The sequence below is a fragment of the Lissotriton vulgaris genome, chromosome 10 (assembly GCF_964263255.1).
Source record: "Lissotriton vulgaris chromosome 10, aLisVul1.2, whole genome shotgun sequence".
Classification (NCBI taxonomy): domain Eukaryota; kingdom Metazoa; phylum Chordata; class Amphibia; order Caudata; family Salamandridae; genus Lissotriton; species Lissotriton vulgaris.
Window position 1 is genome coordinate 1,125,745,853 of NC_141698.1, and position 6,145 is coordinate 1,125,751,997.

Consider the following 6,145-nt stretch of genomic DNA (forward strand, 5'->3'; position numbering starts at 1 on the left):
GCTTTTCCGAAATTTTAGGAGACATATTTGGTGCGCTAATACCTATGGTAGGAATAACCCTGAATGCAAACAAAATTAGAAAATTTTCCACAATTGTTGACAGATTGTCGACAGATACTGCAGGTGGATTCCAATTAGTTAACACAGAATTTGTTGCCTTGAGATCCATGTTAATGCAGAACCGTCTTGCTTTAGACATTCTGCTAGCTAAAGAGGGTGGAGTCTGTGGGATATTGCATGTTCAACACTGCTGCACATATATTCCTGATAAGAGTCAGAATATAGAGATGTATATAAGACACATTACTGAGCTACATAGTGAAATAGTGCCTATAGAAGATGAAAGTTTTTCAGAGCATTTGGCTAAAAGATTTGCAAAAATTAAACACTGGTTTCAAGAGATTGGTAGTTCAATTATAGGTAAGATAGTTTTTCCTTTGATAGTCATAGCTATAATAATACTTTTGTTTAAAATTAGTTGCATGATACATAAGAGAAGAAAACACTTAATAGAAAAGAAAAGGATTTACAAACTGAGAGAGGAGAAAGAAAAAGAGATAGAATTAGAAGAGTTTCGGAGAGTACAATATGAAAAATGCAGAAAAACAGATGAGTCTAAAGTTTAGAAATACTAATATCAAGAAAGTTCAGAACATGTTCAAGGAATAAAAATGTATACATTTTTGGGTATTGTTTGGTGATTTTGAAATCACCAGATGAGGGAGTTGATGGAGCAGGGTGAAGAGCAAAATTTTGTTCTAACCTGTGAAGTTAATCTCTTATAATATGTAACTTGACTAATAAGCATGTGGTGAAAAGCATTAATCAACTTAGTTTAAAATTGCAAACATTATACGCGGGATTAACATATGTGCTTTATGTTGCATACGCGAAGAAGAAAATAATAAACTAACTTTGTCTATTGTCTTTGTCCGTATTAAATGCGGCTGTTTAACTAATGGCATGTGCTTATTATATGTGCTTATGTTATGTCTTTTGTGACAAAAGCCTTTGGAGTTTGTGCAGATCCTGGAGAAAAAAGTAGATATATATTGCTGCATTTGTGTTCTTCGGCTAGGTAACATAATTAACCTGGTTAATTATTAGAAGGGGGGCGGGTAACAGAATGGGTCTCAATTCTTTAATTAATTGATGTCTTGTGTTTGTTTAATAATAGTTTCCAAAGTGAGGCCTAAAAAGTGGCTAGGAAAAATATGGCTGACAGAAATGCTGACGTGAAAGAAATCTTGTCCAGAGTGGAGCCTTGTATTACGTAATGGAGATTTTTGCTGCATAGAACATTATTAATAAAAGGAAAAAGACTTTGCTTGAATAAAATGTGCTCTCGGAAAGAAGGCCCAAGGACAGGATCTGTGATTGTCTGCCAAGGTTAGGAAGTAAAAAGTACAGTACTCGTAGTGAGATGATTCACTTTTGAGGAAACCGAAAAAGACAATAGGCTTGTGTGAAGACCGGACTTGGTAAAAATTCGATGACCTAATGGTGGACTGACATGGCTCAGCCAATGAAAAACCTGGATTTTGTTGAAAGAATGTAGAATGTAGAAAGTTATAGATAGAGAAAAGGTATAAAACCTGACATCATGAGCAGAGCAGAAGCTCTTGCTTCCCGATTCCTGAATGACGTGCTGATGGACTTTTGGCGCACGTAAGGACTGCAGATTTTAATTAATATTCTTCTTTTCAGGTGAAGCAAGAAATAGGGAAATAGATTTAGGGTATGGAAACTGTTATTTGCTAATACTTAATGTTTCTGATCTTGCTTTAATAAATGTCAGTTCATTAATTCATTTCTTAATAAAACGCTGTTTTCTTATTTGCTTCAAAATAAAGATTCTAAACGTAAATGCTCTTTCTTCATGAAGAATAAAGATAATAAAAATTAGATTCGAAAAGACAAACTTGTCTTATTTATTTATGGTCTAGTTACTATCAGTTGATCCAATCGCCATAAATGGTTTGGTTTAATAAATGACAAATACTTAAATCTATGGTAAAAGATGAAAAACTGCAGTTGTAAATAATATTGTAGATATAATGTGAATAGTTTTATAAATCAACCAACAAGATTCAGTTGCTCAAAAATTTGTCTCATTGGTGTTATGGGTAAGCATGGGCGTAAAATCCGTTCCGCTCGCGGATTTTGCGGATTTTCGGTAAATTCGCAATCCGCGAACGCTCGCGAATTTACCGAAAATCCGCAAATTCGCACGCAGCGGATTTTTTTTTCTTGGTGATACAATTTTGCGGCGTGCGGCGTTCACTTACCGTCATTCAGCGTTTGCCGAGTTATTTTTCTTGATATTTTGCGAGTGCTGCGCCATTTTGGATCTTGCTGCAGGATCCCGCGGGAGTTTGGCGACGCATCGCGACAGTTCGCATCTGCGAACATGTAGGTGCGGCGGGCAGCAACAATCTCGCACTCGCGAAATTACAAAATTTGCAATTCTGCACAAGAAATCCACTAGCAAGCAGTATAGACCTTCTGAAAATGATGATTTTTATCAGAATAACTCCTCAGGTTGACATTTGCCTGCACTTTTTTGGATTTGAGGCCTTTTGACTTTCTTTGGATCACTTTTGGATTAGAAATCAACTTTCACAAGTAAGTTTGTTTGGGGCATTACAGTTGCTGTTCTGCAGAAAAACGAGTTTTGCAAAACTGAAAGCACTCAGCAGGTGCAAAAGTTCACTCATCATTTGTAACCATTCCCTGTAGTACTTCCTGAGGGGCCCCTCCAGAGTTCAGTTGCCTATGTTTGTTTGGGGCATTACAGTTGCTGTTCTGCAGAAAAACGAGTTTTGCAAAACTGAAAGCACTCAGCAGGTGCAAAAGTTCAAACTCATCATTAGTAACAGTAACCATTCCCTGTAGTGCTTCCTGACTGGGGCCCCTCCAGAGTTCAGTTGCTAGTTGCAACAATTCTATGACCCTACTCTGACCCTCACAGCAGGCTCATAGAATAGCTACAAGTAGGCCACAAAGGTCCTGAAAAAAAATGCACTGCAACAGAAAGCAAATTACAGATAAGGAAGCAGGTGCCAGACTGGAATTTTAAAATAGTGACACATTAATAAATCAACCTCAAATTAATTCATGTCAGTTGAAGCAGGGCAGGTGTGCTTGCTTTCCCCCCCCATAATCTACAGTGATGATGAACCAGAGGGTGGCATTGATGTACCAGAGGGTGGCATGGGTGAAACAGAGGGTGGCAGTGGTGAAACAGAGGGTGCTGGGAACCTGTGACGATGAACCAGACGTAGAAACAACATAGTCGCGACCGTTGCGAGCCGACAAGTAAGTTCGCAATTGCGAACTGGTACAAAACCCTCGCGAACTGGCAGAAACCCTTGCAAACACACAAAAAAAAATCCGCAAATTCGCGAGAATTCTCGGATTTTGCGGATTGCGAGTTCGCAAATACGCAAATTCGCGAACGTCAGATTCCCAAAATTCGCCCATGCTTAGTTATGGGCCTGTTTGAGTGTTTTATAATAAATGGTGAGTATTGAGGTAAAAGATAGCGTTGGTGAGACAGTTTTTCTATATGAGCGCTGGATCATCGTCGAGGGAAAAATGCGAGGCTGCCGAAGGATGAGACGTCTCAGCTGGACCGAGCGGCAGCCTTGAATGAGCTGTGCGCGGATTTCTAGTCTTTGATCAGGCAGTTCACAAAAGGTGGCAAGTTTCCTCAGACGGGCATAGTAGACATCTACGGTTTCCGTTTCCCCCTGCCGCGTCTGTCGTAGCTTAAACCATTCGTAGTCCGGGTTGATCTGGGGATCAGAGTGGCGATTTAAGATTGCAACCTCCCCGGCATAGTCGTCATTTTCGCCTCTGTCCGGTAGTGTCTCAAACAGATCGTAGAGTTCCGCTCCGCCATAGCACATGAGGAGCAACCTTTTCACCCTTCCATCCGTCTCCCTAGCGCCCACTGTTACCACCTTTTCCGTGTTCTTGTGGTGAGTTGGGGATTGTGCCTCCTTCCTCCACGCTGCAGAGTACTTCCCCTTTAATTCCCAGCTGAAAACCGAGGGAGGGAGGTGGTATGAAAGTCCCTCCCCTATGCTGAGCCGGTGCTTGGCTTTACAGCGTGTATCCTCGTTTCCTGACCCGTTCCTGAGACCCTTCCTTGATTCCCGGATTTTCCTTACCCTTACTACCTTGCTACCCTACCTACCCCTCAAGAGTAGCTCGTTCTGCTCTGGCTTCCACAAGGCTTCCTGTTACGAAGGAAGCTGAGAATTATCCACCCGGAGTACTCGAACCCGCGAGGCCTGGGTTCAAATATTTCACGAAACGCGGCAGGAGCCGCTCCCTGATTGTCCCCAGCTGCGGCCGTTGCCGTTTCCATAGCGAGGACGGCTGATGCCGGTCATGGTAATTAAAACGGCAAAACTGCTGCCGATTTAGCAGAGAACGCGGCAGCTCCGTAAGAGAACTAGAACGCAGTGCTATCCGCTGCCGCACCATTTTCTGCCGCAGAGCAGACTTCTTTTGTCATCACTCGTTCTGCCCACGAGTTGAAATAGGAGAAACAGTGTTTACCTTCTGAGAACTTTCAGCAGGGTAAAATGTATTTGGGCAGGTGAAGTCTGAAGAAAAGAAACTTCGTGACTGATTGTTTCCTTCCCAAGGATGCCTTTGGAAGTTAAAATTATTTTCATGTTTTAATTTCATTTCATTACTTTTTCGATTCATTGTTTCAAGCTCCTGGGTGAGACCAAATCACCTTAGACCCGGAGAACACTTAAATCTTATAAAACGGAAAAGCTGTTCTCCAGTGGAGACAGCAAGCTTGGTGAAGATTCAACCAGGCCTTTCAATAGAGGCGCACGGCAGGAGCCGGCAGCACCGCCTCCATCGTGCTCTTCCTGATTTTGTTATCCTTTATAGAATTGTTTCGAGGCTCACGGCCGGAGCCGGCAGCACCGCCTCCATCACGCCAAGGGAAATTCGTTCTTGTTTCTGGAGTCCTTTAGAGGCGCACGGCAGGAGCCGGCGGCATCGCCTCCCCCGTTCCAGGGGTGCACCTGCCTATAGGTGGGGACTCCTATTCCTGTGAGGGAGTTCCCATGGATATTATTTGACCCTCCTTCCAGGCGGGAAGAACTTCCGACAAGGGTAAGAGAAAGACCTGTTTGCAGTGTACTATAAGGTGCGGGATAATGTACTAAATCTATCACTGCAAACAAAAAACTGTGCATTAAGGATGTTGGTTTGTTGTTCTTTCCTCTAGGACTGACTGAATAGCCCTCCCCTGATGCCCTGAACATCCTGGTATTCCTTGGAACCCCGCTCCTATATACCACTGCCCATCTTGAGTTATCCTTCCCTACAGAAAACCCCTCTCATCCTTGAGGTGTATTCTTTCCCTTCCCCTGGAGAGCAATCGCCCTAGCAGTTATTGTCCTGTGTGGAGGATTGCTTTGTGGGGGAGAGGGGAGGCTGTCATTGTTCCTGCGGTACCTTGTATTCAGGTGAGTGAGGTTGGAACACCCACAAAATAGTGATCGAGGCGAACCGATCCAGGAGCGCCATCTAGCCGCAGAGGTGGACCAGTCCGAGAGCTCACTAAATGGCGGCAGCGGGGTGGCTGTTCCGTGGCCGGGGATGGGGGGCGTGGGTGTGCTGGGGTGCCTGAACTGGAACAGGACCTCTCACCGGTATCTACTTTAGTATTCAATTACTTTTGTCCAATGTATAAATCATCATTGTCCCAATCAAAAAGTTATTTAGAGAAACATATTGTTATTTATTTATAATTTCTTCATAACATTGATCATAAAACACATCAACAAATTTGTATTCAATTCATTAACTTACATAAGCCCCAAAAGAAAACATATTCACATATCCTATAGAGACATACACTCATCTAATCATATATACCTACCAAACATCAATCCACTCTCATACTCAAGAAAATTCATCAAAAAACAACCTAAAAACAAATATACAATTATATACAATTTATACAAACAAAAGAAGAAAAAAGAAGCAAGAGAAGCGCCGACGCGCATTTCGGAAAAAGACCAAATGTCCACAGATCCTTCGTCAGGGCGCAGAGGGAATCATTTTTGGTATAGCAAAATTTCTTATATTTCTTCTTCAATATGGTACA